The sequence below is a fragment of the Dermochelys coriacea genome, chromosome 2, assembly GCF_009764565.3.
Source record: "Dermochelys coriacea isolate rDerCor1 chromosome 2, rDerCor1.pri.v4, whole genome shotgun sequence".
Lineage (NCBI taxonomy): Eukaryota > Metazoa > Chordata > Testudines > Dermochelyidae > Dermochelys > Dermochelys coriacea.
This window is the reverse complement of record NC_050069.1, coordinates 1,209,384-1,230,688: the sequence shown is the minus strand read 5'-3', so window position 1 is coordinate 1,230,688 and position 21,305 is coordinate 1,209,384.

The following is a 21,305-nucleotide window of genomic DNA, read 5'->3' as shown; positions in this document are numbered from 1 at the left end:
GGTGTTTATCAGAACCCCTCTGCCAGCACGGCTGACCAGAGCCTTGACAAACCAGCCCCGGTCCCTCTGTGCACACCTGTATGCACGCAAGGTTTCTGCGCCCAGGTCCCATGCCAGCTGTGGTGGAAGCCTGCCAGACACCCCCCCATACCCTTTGCTAAATGGGGTTCTTGCAGAATGTCTTACCTTGGATCCAGAGCGAGAGGCTTTGTAGCAGCTGTAAGTTTCAAGGTCTGCCTTGCTCGGAGGGGGTCGTAGTCCAGCACAGCAGCTTGGAGGTGCTGACTTTGTTAAATCTCCGATTCTTACTTTCCTTTCTCACCTTGATTTCTTTCCTTCTTCATTTCTCTGCCGTGTTTTCCCACCTGTAATGATGCTCTCTCTCTCTGTCAGACATCTTTTTCCAGTCCCACCAAAGAAGTCCCCTTGCCACTGGGAGAATTCCTTAGCTGGGTCTCTGACGTTAGCAAGTCCTGGATCAGTTCCCGGGGAGCCCCGGACTCAGCAGCTCCTTGGCTGCACTCCTCCACACAGGTAACTCCAACCGCTTTTGAGTCTCTGTGTTTGGAGACCGGGCTTTCTGCAAATCTAGTGCTGGCTGCGCTCACCTGGAAGTTTGTGTTCCCCAGACTTTGGAGCACAGGGGCGTCGACATGCCTTGGAGCAGTTTGAAGGTGCGCTGGTTCCACACGAACTAGCTTGTGGCCATTGCTTTGCTCTCAGGTGGGCTTGGGGTAAAATAACCTACAATTACACACTGAATTGGTTCTGAGCATCTGCAGCTCCCGTTGTCTGCAATGACGTGAGCTTGCCAGTCATGGTACCAGTCAGTGGCCCACAGTGTCAGGGATGTTTTATGTCGTCTACCTTTGGCGTGACCTTCTGAAGGGGCTAATGGCGAGAGGGTGCTAGCTTGCTGGGGGGAGGGCGAGAGATGGGGACAGATGGGGTGTTGGTGAGCATATTTGTGCAGCGTCCTTGGCTCTGTTTGATGGTGTCATCTCATGAACAAATCCTCCGGTCTCATCCCATCCTTTTCTTTATTTTGTTTACTTTATTGTAGTGTTGCTGGATGTCCATTCCAACTATCCTCCCCGCTGCCGTGGAGCCCGTACCCCCGTGTTGGGGGGAAGTGGGACAGCACTGAGGACTCCCCCTCCCTTTGCACTGGTCCAACGGGCCCAGTCTGAGACTCTGAGAGGCAGCACCCCTCCAGGCAGCCTGTGCAAAGCCACTTGGAGCTGCTGGAGCTGTCCTTCCCCACCAGCACTGGGAGCTGATCCTCTGTCCCCGGTCCTGAAGACTGGGGCGTGACTGGGGGCTGCTCTGGAGAACTGCAGCCCAGCAAAGAGGGCAGCAGAATGCGTGGGGGGAGGGTGTCCGTGCAGAGCCTGGGTGAGCGTTGCTGCCTGCTCACACACACGCATGTGTGCCTGATGCAGGACCTGCACGGTGACCCCCAGCTTGTCTCGCCCGCTCCCATTCTCAGCAGCCCCCAGGGCGGAAAGGTGCTCCGCCCTCTGTCTGCAGCAATAAGAGCCGTGAAGGCACCCTGGGGCTCAGCCCTGTCTGGTGATGTAATTGTACACGTGGGGCTCCCCTTTTGGGCGAGCCCTGGCTTCTAGGGCCTTCCCAGCTCCAGCTCCCCAGACAAGGGCACCGGACTCCTTGCACTAATACGGCCTTTCCCCTCCCCCATCACCAGCAATGGGCAAAGAACGGCATGTGTCATGTTGCAGCAGCGACCCCTCATACATGTGGATCCAAACCCATTTCTCCTCCTCCTCCCCCCCGCCGCCCGCTCTCATCGGCTACATGTAAATCAAGTCATGTTATCCCTCAGCATTTGTCACTATATTATTCTCATTATCCAGTTTTTGCTTTTGCATGATGTACTAACCTGGGCAATTGTGTAACATACTCCAGCCTGAGCCGGGGTGCCCGGTCCCAGCTCCCTCCCCTCGGGACGCTGGGCTCCCCTGGCTCCCGCTTGTTTCTGTTCAGGGCAGCAGGGGCTGATTAACAAGCCAAATGCATCTCTCTTTTTGGGGGGCAAAACACTAAAACCTGACTTGTATATACCGTGAAGTGTTTGTAAAACATGCAGTATGGACCCAGGTCCTCTCCACAGGGAGAGCAGTAAAGGAGATTATCGGAAACCGGCCGGCAGCTCTGCGTGCTCTGTTCACAGCTTTCTCGCTCTCGTGCCCAGGGATTCCACAGTCCTGGACTCGCCGGAACCCTGCCAAGGCAGAGCCCCCAGCCAGCTCAGTCTGCTTCCACTCCCCTGGCCTCCTAAACATGGTTATACCGGCGGCGCTGCCAGGCACAGCCCGAGTCGTGAGCTGTGTTCGTCCCAAAGAGCTCCCCCCAAGCCCTCCAACTCTGATCCTCGCATGGATCCCAGCCCTGCAGTAGCTGAGCACCTCCCAATTCTCACCCACCCCCAAAGGCAGGGCAGAGCTGTTCTCCCATGGGACAGCTGGGAACCACACCACGGAGGCTAAGTACCTGGGCAAAGAGCATGCACAAAGTCTGTGGCAGAGTGAACCCAGATTTCCCTCTTGAACCCCGTCTCCCAAGGCCTCGGCTAGAATCCCAGCTGCTGGGCCCCGCTGCTCAGCTCGCCTGTATTCCCTGAGGAATATAGGTTCTTCTACAGAGGGGAGAGATTTCTGCAGTGGGGGAAAAACCCAGATGTTGCATCTGCTGCAATGTTTCCTATTGCCTGCCTCGCTCTGGCTGCAGGCCCTTTTGCGTATTGGATTCTGGGGCCGCGGCCCGGTTTCCTGGGACATGGCTGAGGTGCAGAAAGCAAGCTCAGCTAATGATGCTGGTGCCCTGAGGGCTGCTCCTTTCCTCCATTGCTGGAGTGTGGGCTGGTCCCTCCTTGGTGCTCTGCAGCCTGCACACAGGAATGGTCGCACTTTGCTAGGCTGAGTGGAACAAGCAAGTGTGGAAAGAGCTGGGTCTGTGCCGGTAGTGCTAGCCCTGCAGGCGCTGGGTTCTGGGCAGTCACCCTGGGAACCGGAGCGCTGAGAGGTACAGGAATACTGCCTGCTGTTTAGAAGAGACCCAGGAAGGAGCTAACATGGAGGCTGCAGCAGGAGCAACGACAGAGAATTCAGGCATCAGTCGTACCTTGTCAGTCCCTGAATCTTCCCAAAGGGAGTGAGGACATTGCAGGCACCCTGCCCTCACTAAATCCTTCACCTGCCGCCGAGGTAGGACCTAGGGTAACAAGGTGATGGCCAGCTGGGGAATGGCCAAGCAAAGCTCTCAGCTGTGTGAAATACCCATAGGGCCTGAAACATGGGGCCACCCCCTTCAGCAGCAGAGGGATGTTTTCAACAGTGTTTGCAAGAACCAATTCCTGCAGCATCACCTCTTCCCTAGCTGGCCAGCACGAGCAGGCCTATCTCCGCTCAGCCCTCGGGCCCAAGGAAAGACCAGCTTCTTTTCTGCATCCCGCCCGGCTTGAGCTGGAGCCTGGACAAGGGGCAGCCGCCTGGATGCCCATTGTATGTTACGGGTCGTCAATTCAAAGCGGAGTCCGTCCCTGCAACAAGGTGAACCAAGGCTGCTTCTCTGACCTCGCTGCTGGGGGTCGCCGGTGCTGTCCCTGGGCCTGCAGTCAGGCCGGAGCCCCAGCCTGAGACACTATGGTGAGGGGTACTGGGGGCAAGAGCTTGGGGCTGGGGTTGCCTCAGGCCTGTCCCCTATGGAGCAGCTGGGCCTCTTTGCGAAGGGCAGGGAGGGACCGAGCTGGGAGCAGGGCTGCTCCAGCCCATGCACTAAACGCCAAGCTGGGGAGCAGAGCTCCCCAGGGTGGGTCTGCCCCGTTGCAGCTGGGGTGGCAGCGCTCACAGCACCCAGCCAGCCCCCAGGCTCCCCCACGGGAAAGCCACGCTGCGCTGTATCTTCTCCTCCGGCCTTAATCCGCCCAGCCGCCAAGAAACCTCCCTGGCCCCTCAGGCCCCTATTGTACCCTCCCTCGTCTGCCCCCCAGCCCCACCTGAGAATCCCCTCTGGGGAATGGGTTTGGGCCTGGGGCGGGGGCATTTGGCCCACAGTTCCCCCAACTCCAAGGCCCCCCTCAGAGCTCCCCTCAGCATCAGCCCCCCGCCCTGCAAGACACCCCTGGACCAAGCCCCCTTTCCCACCCTGGGCCTTCGGGGCCAAACACCCACCAGCCTCTAGGACCCCCTGCAGGGCTAACTCCCTGGGGACCCCCCGCGCCTCAGGCCAGCCCCAGCTCCACACCAGGAACTGCTGGGGCCAAACACCCCCCTCTGACCTTCCCCCAGTCTCATCACAGCCAAGACCTATCACCCCCCACACATACACCGAGAAACCCCTTGGCCCCAACTCTGCCCCCCCCCCAGTCCCCTCACAGCCAAGCTCCCCCCCCCAAACCCCTCGGGCCCAGCCCCTCATGAGTCCCCTCCCACCATAGGAACGGCCAGACGGGGTCAGACCCAAGGTCCATCCAGCCCAGTGTCCTGTCTGTCGACAGCGGCCAGTGTCAGGGATCCCCAGGGGATCATCAAGTGATCCATGCCCTGCCCCCCATTCCCAGCTCCTAGCAGACAGGCCCATTCCTTCCCCCACACCCCACAAATCTCTGAGGGCCACACTCCTCCCCTTGTCCACAGAGACCCCCTCCTGCCCTCTCCTCCCCCCACATCCCCTCAGGGTCAGTCCCACCCTGATTCCCCTCCAGGTCAAACGCTGCCTCCCCATGCAGAGAAACCCCTAAAGCCCAGACCCGCCCCCAGGGCCATTTCCCTCTCGCACAGACACCTCCGGGCCAAACGCTTCCCCCCGAAAACCCCCTCAGGGCCAAACTCCCCCCAGATACCAAGAACCCCTTCAACCAACCTCCCCGCAAGCACAGCCAGCCCCCACTCCCCCACCCCCAGACATTAGCCCACAGGAGGACTCCGGTGCTGAACCCCTGCAGCCAGGGCTGCCAGGCCAGGGCCCTCCCCAGGCTTTTTACCAGGAGTTCCTCTCTGCTGGGGGGGTCTGTGCTCCCCTGAGCTCCCCCCCAGCCAGCGAAGCCCGGGGCAGGGCCATGGCCAGCGGCACGGGGGATCCTGCGGTGGCCAGGCCAGGGAAACGCTGCAGCAGCCCAGCCTTGGGCCCAAAGGGCTATGAAGAGCAGGAGCCACACCCGCCAGGCTCTAGGGCCAGGTGTGATGGCCCCATGCCCGCTGGTGCTAAGCATGTGCCATGAAACGCCAGGCTGAGAGGCCCCAATGGGCAGCAGGAGCCAGTCCAAGCAAGCCCAAGTCTGCAGGACTGGCCACCCTTCCCCTTGCTGGGGAGTCGGGTCCCAGAACTCCCGCCTCTTGCCTAGTTCCCAGGGTTCCCCCCGCAACCTGGCTCAGGGCCGGTTCCCCGTCAGTGGGCAAGCTGCTGCCAGTAAAGGGCTTGCCAAGGGCCAACCAGTGACTGCACTTACAGCCACCCATAAACCGCTGGCATGCAGCCCCCTCCCCAACAGCAGGACCACGGGCAGCTTTGTTCTGCGTCTCCCCACAAGCGCTACTGGCCCCAGTACTGACCTGAGGCGCAGCGGGGCCAAGGGGCCAGAGCCCAGCTGCTGTGGGGTGTCCCAGTGTGGTATAGCGTGTGGGCAGGACGGGTGCTGGATAACGTCAGGGAGCTGGCAGTGGAGGCGGGGTGAGAGAGTGGGGCTATGGGCAGTGGGAGGTGCCATCATGTCCATCTTGGCATGGAGACACAAGACCCAGGCCTCGCGTTGTAATGGAATGGCCTGACTTTTAAATCCAGCACGACACGGTTGCAAAGCCTGTGGGCACCGGGACACTAATGCGATGGCAGCAGGCTGGGAGGCCGGACGCTGGGACGTTCCCGGCCTCTGCCCCGACTCACAGTCAACGAGAGCTGTGCTTACAATGCTATTTAGCAGGGGAAATAGGTGTGATTGTTGTAGCTGCGTGTGCAGCAGTCTCTGGTCTCAGAGTGGGGCTCCTGCTACCAGGTGCAAGCTGCCACTAGAAACCCCCCCTCCCCGAAAGTGTGCTCCGCTCTGGCCTCCCATCCTGGAGCAGAGCTGGACAGCCCTTCTCCACGGGGCTCTGGGAGCCAGGGTATTGGGGGATGTTTTGGGGACCCACATTACTAGGAGGGGGACTACTCAGGGGCTGGAGGGGGCTGAGTTATGGGCATGTTTAGCATGGCCCAGTGAGGAGACAGCAAGCTGCCGCGGTCAGACAACTGTGAGCCCCAATGTCCTGGCTGCTCTAGCCCACGGTCCCTGCTGGACCAAGGAGCCCAGTCGGCTGACAGGGTGCTGAGCTGATGCCCGGGTCGTGTCGCCAGAGCACACGATGGCTGTTCATGCAATGCCGCCCCGCATGCTCAAAGTCCAGCACAGCGGGAGAGGGATGAGCCCAGGTGAGGCTCACGAGCATGCGCCCACTCAGAGGGACTTGCATGGTCGGTGCTTGCCTAAGGGAAGGGGTGGACAGCTCAGGCCTGGCCCCAGGGCACTGAGCTGGCACTGGGAGGAGCCATTAGCTGCAGGGAGGTGAGGGGCTCATGGGCTATGCCCCGCGGGCAGCCCAGGCTGACGTCAGATGAGGCTGGGCTGAGCACGGGGCTTTGAGGGCTGAGAGGCGGCCACTTTCTCAGGCACTTTGCTCAGATGGGGCGGGAGGGCAGGGTCAAGGCAGAGCTTGTGAAGGAGCAGGGGGACCCAGCCCAGGGGCAGGGAGCAGCCCATAGGGCCAGTAACTGAGCCGAGCTGGAAGAGCAAGGGGAGGGGTAGAGGTCCTAGGAGGAGGCACTGCAGCATTCCTGTGGGCCTGGCTGAGTCGGGATGGCTGGGGGCAGGGAGGTAAGAAGGCAGGGGGAGGCGCGGGGGTGTAACGAGGCTGGTTCTGGTGGGGCCCAACTGAGAGTGCCAATTCAGGACAAATTGCTTAAAGCAGGACAGTCATAGCCCAAGGCTGGGGTTTCTATGCACATCAAGGCAAACCAAACCAGCCAGACAGAGAGGACTTTGGTTTTTACCCCACTGGCTAACCACAAGTCACACAAGCAATTCCCTTAGACACTCCAGTTTCCCAGTATCACCACCAGTGCCCCTCATTATGGAGACAGATGGTTATGAAAACCAGTACCCCAGTAAAAGAAAAAAGGTTCTCTCAATCCCAAAGGACCAAGCCCCAGACCCAGGTCAATATACAAATCAGATCTTACCCACAAATCATGCTGTTGCCAATCCTTTCGAATCTAAAATCTAAAGGTTTATTCAGAAAAGAAAAAGGATATAGAGGAGAGCTAGAATGGGTTAAATGGAATCCATGACATACAGTGATGGCAAAGTTCTTAGTTCAGGCTTGCAGCAGTGAGAGAATAAAGTGCAGGTTCAAATCAAGTCTCTGGAGAACATCCCCAGCTGGGATGGGTCATTCAGTCCTTGGTTCAGATCTTCAGTTTGTAGCAAGGTTCCTCCAGAAATAAGAAGCAGGACTGAAGACAAAATGGAGATGATGCAGCTGCCTTTTATAGTCTCTTGCCACGCGGCCTGTGCTTCCTTTGTTCCAAAAACAAGCTGCCCATGGCCTGGAAACACCTCAGAGGTCTGTCCATACCAAGTCCCAAGGCGTGTCTGCCTTCTCTCAGTGGGTCAGTTGTGTAGCTGATGGTCCTTAATGGGCATCCAGCAGGCTAGGCAGAGCTGACACCTACTTGTCTGGGGTGTCACCCAGAAGCACAGCACAAGTTTGAAATGCAGACAGTATAGTGCCAAAGCTTATAACTTTAAATACAAAAATGATACCTACATACAGACAGCATAATCATAACCAGCCAACCATAAGCTTTTCATAAACCCCTTACTTAACCTCCTTTGTACAAGATTTGGTGCCACTACAGGATCTCAACCATGTTCTGTATGGTCCCAGTTCAAGTCAATAACGTGACGGGGTCAGACAGATACTATCCTGGACTGGGGCAGAAGGAAGCTGCAGGAATGGCAGAGGCGAGAGGAGAGCTAGAGCAGAGGTGAGACTGGACGGGCAGGCAGAGGGACAAGGGGATGAGGAATGAACCCCCACCCACAGTGCAGCTGCTGAGATTCTGGACCGGAGTGTGGTGCACACAGTGGACCGTCGAGGCCTCCCTGTAGGCCCCTGGCTGGTCAGTACACTGGGCAGGATGAGGCACTGCGCTCACATGTAGGTTTTGGAGGGGGCGGCCAGGGTTGGACAAGGGGCTGAGAGTCATGGGCCAAGGTGCTCAAGAGCTCAGTCACTGGGCAATGCCCTGGGGGCGAGGTGGGTGGGGTGCTCAGATGAGGCACGTGACAGTGCAAGGGGGCTTTGGGAGTCAGAGGAGGAGATGTTAGAAAATAGGGAATGGAGGTGGGGGTCGACATGCTCCATCCTCAGTGAAAGGAGGCGCGTGTGTCAGGGCAGAGAATGGACCGGGGGAGTAGAGAGGGCTCTGGGTGGTCACAGATTTAGAGACTAGAAGGGACCATTCTGATCACGCAGTCTGACCCCCTGTGTGACACAGGCCAAGGAACTGCTCCAAATCAGTCCTAGGCCAGAGCTTTAGGAAAAAAAACCCGTCCTGATTTGGCAGTGACGGAGAATCCACCATCACCCTGGTAAGTTGTTCCATGGGTTAGTGACCCTCGCTGGTACAAACCTAGGCCTTATCTCCAGTCTGAAGGTGTCTAGATTCAACTTCCAGCCATTGGCTCGTGCTAGATCTTTCTCTGGTAGACCAGATAGTCCACGGTCAAATACTTCTTCCCCATGTAGGTGCTTATAGACTGCAAGTCTGTATGTAGTTCTGCATCTTGGCAGGGGGGTTAGACTAGATGACCCTAACTCTCTGACCCTAACTCTTCTAAGTCACCCCTTAACCTTCTCTTTGTTAAGTTAAGTAGACTGAGCTCCTTGAGTCTATCACTCTACGGCAGGTTTTCTAACCCTTTAATCATTCTTGTGGGTCATCTCTGACCCTTCATGAACATCCTTCCTGAACTAGGGCTCCAGAACTGGACCCAGGATTCCAGCAGTGGTCGCACTGGTGCCCAGTACAGAGGTATGATAAATTCTCTGCTCCAGCTCTAGGTTCCCCAGTTTATACACCCCAGGATCGCATTAGCATCAGGATCCTTTGGCCCCAGCGTCGCACAAGGAGCTCATGGTCAGTGTTGATGATAATTCACCATGACCCCCAAACCCTTCTCAGAGTCGCTGCTTCCCTGGAGAGAGCCCCCAGCCACTAAGCATGGCCCCAGCTTACCAAGCGACCCAGAGCTGGTACCCACACACTCTAGGGCACCCGCCCTTACCCCATTCCTAGGGCTCGGGGCGTAACCTTCTGCGGGTTTGCCCGACCTTTTCACAGTGAAAGAGCCTTACACAGTAATATCCTTGTCCTCTATTTATTAACACTCACCAAGCAGAATGCACACCTGAAGCATACAGTGCTCTGCTCACCAATCCTGGTCAGGCAGGCGGCCTTTCCCTGTTGGCCAGGCAAAGTCGGTTGCTGCACGTCACAGTCGTGCGGAGGATTCTTAGCAGCTCTGATCTTAGGCTGTGTCTCAGAGGTGAGTTCTTCTTCTTCCTGGTCTTTCCTTCTTTCGTTTCTTGTGTTCTTTCTGCTGGTCTCCTTCTTGGACCCCAGTTTACATAGTGAAACTTGAGTCTTGCTTAGCTGTGCCGTAACCAGTCATTTTACTAACCAATCCTAACATATTGTAACAAAATTCTCTAACCAATCATACCCCACCACCTTAATTGATTTACACTTAGCAAAATTAGTTACATAACAGACAGAAACAATCAAAGAACCAGACAGGGATCGTACAGACAAACAATAGGGCAATGGGGACCATAAAGATAAAACAATAAAGAAATGAAGGTTTCACAACCACAATCATTGATAAGTGATTGCTAGCCAGACAGAATGCCGTCAAACTAAGTTTTCTTTAACCATTTTTGTCTGGTGTTGGTGGGTGCTACAGGGACAGGAGCCTTCTGAACAGTCGGATAGGACAGCGTTTAATGTAATGTACAAGGAATGTGGGGCTGTGACTTCCTGCTTCTTGGCTCCTGGCTGCTGCTGTCCTAAGGTGGCTGCAGACAAAGGCCTCAGGCGTCACAATATGGCTGGAGGAATTGGCCTCATGTTTACAGAGCGAGATCAGTGACCTGCCCTCTTCATTATTTGCCACCCCTGCCATTTATGTGTCATCTACATACGTTGTCAGTGATGATTTTATGTTTTCTTCACAGTCATTGATAAAGATGCCAACTAGTGTAGGGCCAAGCCGTACTCCCTGCAGGGCCCCACTAGAAACAGGCTGACTCAGTGATGACTCCCCATTTCCCGGTACCTTCGGAGACCTGGCCAGTCACTGCTGCCAGGTGACGTCAATAGCATTTTAGTGGGTTAATTAGCATGTCGTGTGGTACCAAGTCCCTATTGTGGGCTTGGCGAGGAGTAAGCTGAAGTTCCAGGGTTCCCTATGTTCAGGTTACCCGTGGCACCCGCTGGACACTGGTGGCATCCAGGTGCCATTAGACCTCCCTCAGGATGGCTGGCATGGCAGAGGACAGGGTGTCACAGCTCAGCAACCTCCCCTACATTCCCTGGTGCTAGGCAGCACCCTCGAGACTGGCACTGGCAGCCTCCAGTCTGTTCTCCTGGCCTTGGGGCAGGCTGGTCTCATCAGGCCACACACACACACATACACACTGTTAGGCCTCCCCTGAGCCTGGCAGTCTCTGTTTTCCCCTAGATGGGTGATGGGTAAGGCTAAGATTTTGTCACAGTTATTTTTAGTTTCAGAGTAGCAGCCGTGTTAGTCTGTATTCGCAAAAAGAAAAGGAGGACTTGTGGCACCTTAGAGACTAACAAATTTATTAGAGCATAAGCTTTCGTGAGCTACAGCTCACTTCATCTTAGTATAAGTCATGGACAGGTCACGGGCAATAGAGAAAAATTCATGGAAACCTGTGACATGTCTGTGACTTTTCCTAATATATGCGTGTCAAAATGGGGCAGTGTGGGATCCCCACACTGCTTTCAGGGGGCCAGCCTTGTAGCTGCGGCGTCCCCACACCGTGCTTGGGGGCCCGGCTTGGAACTGTGGGGTCTCCACATCGCCCTCGGCGGGCCAGGCTTGAGAGTTGGGTTACAGAGAGTGGAATCAGAAGAACATAAGAACAGCCCTACTGGGTCAGACCAAAGGTTCATCCAGCCCAGTATCCTGTCTACTGACAGTGGCCTGTGCCAGGTGCCCCAGAGGGAGTGATCCTAATAGGTAATGATCAAGTGATCTCTCTCCTGCCATCCATCTCCACCCTCTGACAAACAGGCTAGGGATACCATTCCTTACCCATCCTGGCTAATAGCCATTAATGGACTTAACCTCCATGAATTTATCCAGTTCTCTTTTAACCCTGTTGTAGTCCTGGCATTCACAACCTCCTCAGGCAAGGAGTTCCACAGGTTGACTGTGCGCTGAGTGAAGAAGAACTTCCTTTTATTTGTTTTAAACCTGCTACCCACTAATTTCATTTGGTGGCCCCTAGTTCTTATATTGTGGGAACAAGTAAATAACTTTTCCTTATTCAGGTTTCAGAGTAGCAGCCGTGTTAGTCTGTATCCGCAAAAAGAAAAGGAGTACTTGTGGCACCTTAGAGACTAATGCTCAAATAAATTTGTTAGTCTCTAAGGTGCCACAAATCCTCCTTTTCTTTTTCCTTATTCACTTTTTCCACACCACTCATGATTTTATAGACCTCTATTATTTCCCCCCTTAGTCTCCTCTTTTCCAAGCTGAAAAGTCCTCGCCTCTTTAATCTCTCCTCATATGGGACCCGTTCCAAACCCCTCATCATTTTAGTTGCCTTTCTCTGGACCTTTTCTAATGCCAGTAAAAAAGAAAAGGACCACTTGTAGCACCTTAGAGACTAACAAATTTATTTGAGCATAAGCTTTCGTGAGCTACAGCTCACTTCATATCTTTTATGAGATGAGGGGACCACATCTGTATGCAGTATTCAAGATGTGGGCGTACGATGGATTTATATAAGGGCAATAAGATATTCTCCGTCTTATTCTCTATCCCTTTTTTAATGATTCCGAACATCCTGTTCGCTTTTTTGACTGCCGTACCCGCATGGCCCCACAGTATGCCAACATTTTTATGGCTGACTTAGAACAACGCTTCCTCAGCTCTCGTCTCCTAATGCCCCTACTCTACTGGCGCTACATTGATGACATCTTCATCATCTGGACCCATGGAAAAGAAGCCCTTGAGGAATTCCACCATGATTTCAATAATTTCCATCCCACCATCAACCTCAGCCTGGACCAGTCCACACAAGAGATCCACTTCCTGGACACTACAATGCTAATAAGCGATGGTCACATAAATACCACCCTATATCGGAAACCTACTGACCGCTATTCCTACCTACATGCCTCTAGCTTTCATCCAGATCATACCACACGATCCATTGTCTACAACCAAGCTCTACAATATAACCGCATTTGCTCCAACCCCTCGGACAGAGACAAACACCTACAAGATCTCTATCATGCATTCTTACAACTACAATACCCACCTGCTGAGGTGAAGAAACAGACTGACAGAGCCAGAAGAGTACCCAGAAGTCACCTACTACGGGACAGGCCCAACAAAGAAAATAACAGAACGCCACTAGCCATCACCTTCAGCCCCCAACTAAAACCTCTCCAACGCATCATCAAGGATCTACAACCTATCCTGAAGGATGACCCATCACTCTCACAGATCTTGGGAGACAGGCCAGTCCTTGCTTACAGACAGCCCCCCAATCTGAAGCAAATACTCACCAGCAACCACACACTACACAACAGAACCACTAACCCAGGAACCTATCCTTGCAACAAAGCCCGTTGCCAACTGTGTTCACCCATATCTATTCAGGGGACACCATCATAGGGCCTAATCACATCAGCCAAACTATCAGAGGCTCGTTCACCTGCGCATCTACCAATGTGATATATGCCATCATGTGCCAGCAATGCCCCTCTGCCATGTACATTGGCCAAACTGGACAGTCTCTACGTAAAAGAATGAATGGACACAAATCAGATGTTATAATTCTTGACATTCAAAAACCATTCGGAGAACACTTCAATCTCTCCGGTCACTCGATTACAGACCTGAGAGTGGCTATACTTCAACAAAAAAACTTCAAAAACAGACTCCAAGGAGAGACTGCTGAATTGGAATTAATTTGCAAACTGGATACAATTAATTTAAGCTTGACTAGAGACTGGGAATGGATGAGTCATTACACAAAGTAAAACTATTTCCCCATGTTATTTCTCCCCCCCACCCCACCCCCCACCGTTCCTCAGATGTTCTTGTTAACTGCTGGAAATAGCCGACCTTGCTTGTCACCATGAAAGGTTTTCCTCCTCCCCCCCACGACCCGCTGCTGGTGATGGCTTATCTTAAGTGATCACTCTCCTTACAGTGTGTATGATAAACCCATTGTTTCATGTTCTCTGTGTGCGTATATAAATCTCCCCACTGTATTTTCCACCAAATGCATCCAATGAAGTGAGCTGTAGCTCATGAAAGCTTATGCTCAAATAAATTTGTTAGTCTCTAAGGTGCCACAAGTACTCCTTTTCTTTTTGCGAATACAGACTAACACGACTGCTACTCTGAAAACTATGTCCACAGGATCCCCCTTGTCCACATGTTTACTGACCCCCTCAAAGAACTCTAATAGATTAGTAAGACATGATCTCCCTTTACAGAAACCATGTTGACTTTTGCCTAACAATTTATGTTCTTCTATGTATCTGACCATTTTATGCTTTATTATTGTTTCAACTAATTTGCCTGGTACTGACGTTCGACTTACCGGTCTGTAATCGCCAGGATCACCTCTAGAGCCCTTCTTAAATATTGGCGTTACATTAGCTATCTTCCAGTCTCTGGGTACAGAAGCTGATTTAAAGGACAGGTTACATACAAACCATAATTAATAGTTTTGCAATTTCACATTTGAGTTCTTTCAGAACTCTTAGGTGAATACCATCTGGTCCCGGTGACTTGTTACTGTTAAGTTTCTCAATTAATTCCAAAACCTCCTCTAATGACACTTCAATCTGTGACAATTCCTCAGATCTGTCACCTACAAAGGATGGCTTCAGTTTGGGAATCTCCCTCACATCCTCAGCCGTGAAGACTGAAGCAAAGAATTCATTTAGTTTCTCTACGATGACTTGATCGTCTTGAAGTGCTCCTTTTGTATCTGGATCGTCTAGGGGCCCCACTGGTTGTTTAGCAGGCTTCCTGCTTCTGATGTACTTAAACATTTTGTTATTAGCTTTTGAGTTTTTGGCTAGCTGTTCTTCAAACTCCTTTTTGGCTTTTCTTATTACATTTTTACACTTAATTTGGCAGTGTTTATGCTCCTTTCTATTTACCTCACTAGGATTTGACTTCCACTTTTTAAAAGATGCTTTTTTATCTCTCTCTGCTTCTTTTACATGGTTGTTAAGCCACGGTGGCTCTTTTTTAGTTCGTTTACTGTGTTTTTTAATTTGGGGTATACATTTAAGTTGAGCCTCTATTATGGTGTCTTCAAAAAGTGTCCATGCAGCTTGCAGGGATTTCATTCTAGTCACTGTACCTTTTACTTTCTGCTTAACTAACCTCCTCATTTTTGCATAATTCCCCTTTCTGAAATTAAATGCCACGGTGTCAGGGTGTTGAAGTGTTTTTCCCACCACAGGAATGTTAAATGTTGTTATATTATGATCACTATTTCCAAGCGGTCCTATTATAGTTACCTCTTGGACCAGATCCTGCGCTCCACTCAGGACTAGATCGAGAGTTGCCTCTCCCCTTGTGGGTTCCTGTACCAGCTGCTCCAAGAAGCAGTCATTTAAAGTATCGAGAAATTTTGTCTCTGCATTTCGTCCTGAGGTGACATGTACCCAGTCAGTATGGGGATAATTGAAATCCCCCACTATTATTGAGTTCTTTATTTTGATAGCCTCTCTAATCTCCCTTAGCATTTCATCGTCACTATCACTGTCCTGGTCAGGTGGTCGATAATAGATCTCTACTGTTTTATATTCTTATTAGAGCCTGGAATTACTATCCATAGATATTCTATGGAACATGTGGATTCATTTAAGATTTTTATTTCATTTGATTCTACATTTTCTTTCACATATAATGCCACTCCCCTCCCCCCCCGCAGGACCTGTTCTGTCCTTCCGATATATTTTGTACCCTGGAATGATTGCATCTCATTGATTGTCCTCACTCCACCAGGTTTCTGTGATGCCTATTATATCAATATCCTCCTTTACCACGAGGCACTTTAGTTCAGCCATCTTATTATTTAGACTTCTAGCATTTGTGTACAAGCACTTTAAAAACTTGTCACTGTTTGTCTGCCCTTTTCTGATGTGTCAGATTCTTTTTTATGTGAATGTTTCTCGTCTGATCTTGCCCATACTTCATCCTCTTCCATCCCCTCCTCCTGACTAAACCCTAAAGAATCTCTATCAATAGACTCTCCTCTAAAAGAGGTCTCTGTCCAATTCACGTGCACCTCTGAAGCAATCAGCTTTCCCCCATCTCTTAGTTTAAAAACTGCCCTGCAACCTTTTCAATGTGAAGTGCCAGCAGCCTGGATCCACTTTGGTTTAGGTGGAGCCCATCCTTCCTGTATATGCTCCCCCTATCCCCAAAGTTTCCCCAGTTCCTAATAAGTCTGAGGTACTCTTATGGATAACTCCTTTTCTCCTGCACCACATCTTAACTCGTTGCTGAAGCGAGGCCAGAGGTCACACTTTTCCAGACTTAAACCAATATTCTGCAGAGTTACCGCTCAGAGCGATGGTACGCAAAGCCCTGGGACCCTCTGCAGTCATGGCTGTACAACAAGCAACTGTCACCCGGGAGCCTTATGTGGCATTGACAGGTGACACAGGGCCAGAAAGAGTTAATTAACTCACAGACTGACCTGACACATGGCCGAACTTTAGAGACTGGTTAGGAAGAGATGGAAATGAAGAGAGCTTTGAAATGTAGCCGGCATTGTTAGAGAGAGAAGGGGAGATGTTTGCTCAGGTCTTGTGATGTCAGCAAACAAGTCTTGTCTATTGCTATAGCTTTGATTCAAAGATCAAAAAAAGGAATATTAACATTTAGGAAGACACGTGAGTGACATAGTATATATGTCTATATGTTTCTGAACTGTTTAATGGATAAATTACACTGTGCTAATTGCCATGATGTTTGGGAGAAGGAAAGTCAAGCCTATTGTTTTCTCAGGCCAAAAGGCTGCAGGAAATATATAAAAACCCTGGGACACGATCCTTCTTCATCTCAGATCTGCTTTGGGTTTCAAGAGGGGGAAATCTTAAGCCATAAGGATTGAGATCCCCAGTCACTGACTGGAGTCACCCTGAATATGGACATTGGACTATAACCTGTGGACTATTTCTAAAAGAACTTTTGGCAGCTACAAACTCACCATCTCTGCTATGTATCTGGACCTCAAGAAATTGAACTCAAATCTGTATGTATATTGATCTTTCAACCAACTTTCTCTCTTTTCTTTTTCAATAAATTTTAGTTTAGTGAATAAGAACTGGCTATAAGCGTGTGTCACGGAGTCCCCAGGTGATGCTCTAGAACTGCTCCCTAATTAACCTCAGCACCAATGTGGACACAAGAACAAATGGGTATAAACTGGCCACCAGGAAGTTTAGACTTGAAATCAGACGAAGATTTTTAACCATCAGAGGAGTGAAGTTTTGGAATAGCCTTCCAAGGGAAGCAGTGGGGGCAAAAGATCTATCTGGTTTTAAGATTCTACTCGATAAGTTTATGGAGGAGATGGTATGATGGGATAATGGGATTTTGGTAAGTAATTGATCTTTAAATATTCAGGGTAAATAGGCCAAATCCCCTGAGATGGGATATTAGATGGATGGGATCTGAGTTACTATAGAAAATTCTTTCCTGGGTATAAAGAAAAGGAGTACTTGTGGCACCTTAGAGACTAACAAATTTATTAGAGCATAAGCTTTCGTGAGCTACAGCTCACTTCATCGGATGCATTTGGTGGAAAAAACAGAGGAGAGATTTATATACACACACACAGAGAACATGAATATCCTCTGATATTCTTGTTAACTGCTGGAATTAGTCTACCTGCTTGTCACCATGGAAGGTTTTCCTCCTTTCCCCCCCCTGCTGTGGGTGATGGCTTATCTTAAGTGATCACTCTCCTTACAGTGTGTATGATAAACCCATTGTTTCATGTTCTCTGTGTGTGTGTATATAAATCTCTCCTCTGTTTTTTCCACCAAATGCATCCGATGAAGTGAGCTGTAGCTCACGAAAGCTTATGCTCTAATAAATTTGTTAGTCTCTAAGGTGCCACAAGTACTCCTTTTCTTTTTGCGAAAACAGACTAACACGGCTGCTACTCTGAAACCTTTCCTGGGTATCTGGCTGGTGAATCTTGCCCATATGCTCAGGGTTTAGCTGATCGCCATATTTGGGGTCGGGAAGGAATTTTCCTCCAGGGCAGATTGGAGAGGCCTGGAGGTTTTTCGCCTTCCTCTGTAGCATGGGGCATGGTTGACTTGAGGGAGGCTTCTCTGCTCCTTGAAGTCTTTGAACCATGATTTAAGGATTTCAATAGCTCAGACATGGGTGAGGTTTTTCATAGGAGTGGGTGGGTGAGATTCTGTGGCCTGCGCTGTGCAGGAGGTCGGACAAGATGATCAGAATGGTCCCTTCTGACCTTAGTATCTATGAATCTATGAAGCCAGGCAGGACTCTGGGGCGTCTTCTCTCTGGGAGCAGCCTGTCTGCAGGACACACAGCTCACCCGGCTTCCCCCTTCCTGGGTCTGACCTCGGAGCATTCAGCATCCTCTGCCCCACCGTGCGCTTCCCCCAGCGAGTCCGCCAAGGCGGGGTCCTGGGGCTGCTAGAGGGTCCCGCACCCCAACTCCGCAATCAGACATGACTCTCAGCCAGCCAGTAAAACAGAAGGTTTATTAGACGACAGGAACATGGTCTAACACAGAGCTTGTAGGTGCGGAGACCAGGACCCCTCAGCTGGGTCCATTTTGGGGGGGCAGTGAGCCAGACAACCATGTCTGCACTTCACTCCATGTCCCCAGCCAGCCCCAAACTGAAAGTCTCTCCCGCCCCCACTCCTCTGGGCTTTGTCCCTTTCCCGCCAGGAGGGCACCTGATTCCTTTGTTCTCCAACCCTTTAGCTCTCACCTTGCAGGGGGGAAGGGCCCAGGCCATCAGTGGCCAGGGAACAGGGTGTCGGCCATTCTCTGTGTCCAGACCCCTGCCCGCACCTGCCCTCTAGGGCTCTGCAACGATCATACACCCTTATCCCACCCCCTAGATACTTAAGAACTGGCTAGGGGAAACTGAGGCACCCCCACAGTATTCAGAGGAAACATTAAGAACAGTCCCACTTTGTCACAGCATGTATTCTGGGTAAGATCTAAGTTATCATTTGACCTGGGTCTGGGGCATCATCCTTTGGGATCAGGAGAACCTTTTTTCTTTTACTGGGTTTTCATAACCGGTCATCCCCATAATGAGTAGTACTGGTGGTGATACTGGGAAACTGGAGTGTCTAAGGTAATTGTTTGTATAACTTCTGGTTAGCCAGTAGGATGAAACCAAAGTCCTCTCTGTTTGGCTGGTTTGGTTTACCTTAATCATAAATTTCAGAGTAGCAGCCGTGTTAGTCTGTATTCGCAAAAAGAAAAGGAGTACTTGTGGCACCTTAGAGACTAACAAATTTATTAGAGCATAAGCTTTCGTGAGCTACAGCTCACTTCATCGGATGCATCATAAAGGAAACTCAGCCTTGGGCTGTGACTGCCCTGATCTAATCAATTTGTCCTGAATTAATACTCTCAGTTTTGTCCTACCAAAGGCAGCATCGTTACAGTGGCATAGTCGTGCTAGGAGCCACAGAACCCAGGTCAATTAAGCTTTGGGTCAGAACCCCACGCTATCCAAATTTGAATTTTGGTATTGAGAGTTTGGTTGAAGAGCAGTTGCAATGGGTGAGCAAAGAGCATATGAGGGCCTTGGCAAAAAAGCCCTGGAAGATCTGTGTTCAGAAAAGAGAATAAACCTTAGAAAGAAAGCTACAAATCAAGAACTGAGAGATCTGTTAATGGCCAGTGATCAGGAGGCAGGAGCACAGCCCTTACCTGAGGCTACAGAAGTAATTAGAATGCAAAAGGCATCAAGTAAACTGCAACTGGAGCATGAACAGAAACTAGCAGACATTGGATGGCTGGAAAAGCAAAAGAATGCTGAATTAGAGAAAGAAGCCAAAGAAAGAATGGCCGAATTAGAAAGGGAAGCGGCGGAAAGAGAGGAACGGGCTCATGAAAGACACATGGAGCATTTAGTTGCTGAGGAGAGGGCTCACCAGCTTCAGCTCCAAGTCATGGAAGAGCAGAGAAAGCCATCGCCACCTGGTGCTCCGCTTCCCTGCCATAATGAAAGAAACTGGGAAAGGATCTGTCCCATTTACAAAGATACTGAAGACATAGCGGAGTCTTTGTCTACCTTCCAATGTCTATGCACTCTTCATAGGATCCCAGATGATCAGCGAATGCCTGGCCTGTTGATCAGACTGACTGGAAAAGCCAGGGAAGTATTCAATGAATTAAGGGAACAAGAAGCCTTAGATTATGTGCTGTTTAAAGATTCTGTGTTGAGGCGATTCAGGGTCACTTTTGAGTCTTACAGGGTTAAGTTTAGAAAGTTTAAAGTGTCCAATGATTGTACTTTTGTAGAATGTGATCATAAGCTGATGGGTTTTGTTAAAAAGTGGGTTGTGGGAGCAAAGGCGCATGGGAGTTTTGAAAAACTGCTGGAGTTAATAACTTTGGAACAGTTCTTAGACATCGTGCCTGACCAGGTGAGAGCAGCTGTGTGTGATAGGGACCCTGAGTCAGTCCTACAGGCTGTGGAAATTGCAGAACATACTCAAAACAGGTCTCGGGAAAGGTGTATACCCCAGGGGAAAATTAATCACCATCCTCTCCAGTTCAAGAGGAGGGAAGAATTTAAAAGTAAACCTGGCCCTTATTCTTATAGAGGAGCTCAGGGGGGCCCAGAGGGTAGGAGCTCTCAGCTCAAGAATAAACCGGTTACATGCTATCACTGTGGTGTGCTTGGCCACATGAGACCAGATTCCCTGGCCCTGAAGAGCAGTCCAAAACCAGCAACCCCAAAAGCTACGGTGAATGCCAACTCCATTACTCTGAGCCCCCAGGCTGACCCAAGCCACAACAGCACCACCTTGAGTCCAGGTACAAGCCCGGCAGTGGCTAATGCCAGCCCCATAGTCTTCAGTGGTATGGGAGGTTTCAGAGCAGCAGCCGTGTTAGTCTGTATTCGCAAAAAGAAAAGGGGTACTTGTGGCACCATAGAGACTAACAAATTTATTTGAGCATAAGCTTTCGTGAGCTACGGCTCACTTCATTGGATGCATTCAGTGGAAAATACAGTGGGGAGATTTATATACACAGAGAACATGAAACAATGGGTCTTACCATACACACTGTAAGGAGAGTGATCACTTAAGATGAGCTATTACCAGTGGGGGGGAAGGTACAGGGGGAGGAAGAAAACCTTTTGTAGTGATAATCAAGGTGGGCCATTTCCAGCAGTTGACAAGAACGTCTGAGAAACGGGGGGGGGGCAGGGGGGGGAAGGTGGGTGGATATAACATGGGGAAATAGTTTTACTTTGTGTAATGCACCATCCACTCCTAGTCCCCCGCTCTCCTGCTGGTAATAGCTCATCTTAAGTGATCACTCTCCTTACAGTGTGTATGGTAACACCCATTGTTTCCTGTTCTCTATGTATATAAATCTCCCCACTGTATTTTCCACTGAATGCATCCGATGAAGTGAGCTGTAGCTCATGAAAACTTATGCTCAAATAAATTTATTAGTCTCTAAGGTGCCACAAGTACTCCTTTTCTTTTTAGTAGTATGGAAGGAGGTGACGAGCTCACCAGTTATGTTAGGACTGAGACATGGCAGGGGAGTGAGAGGTTTATTATGGAGGCAAACGTCAATGGTATTGAATGCACGGGATGGCAAGATACTGGCTCTGATGTGACTTTAGTTAAGGGACATCTGGTGAAGCCAGAGGACATGTTGCCAGGGGAGTATGTGACGGTAATGGCTCTATCTGAATACTCT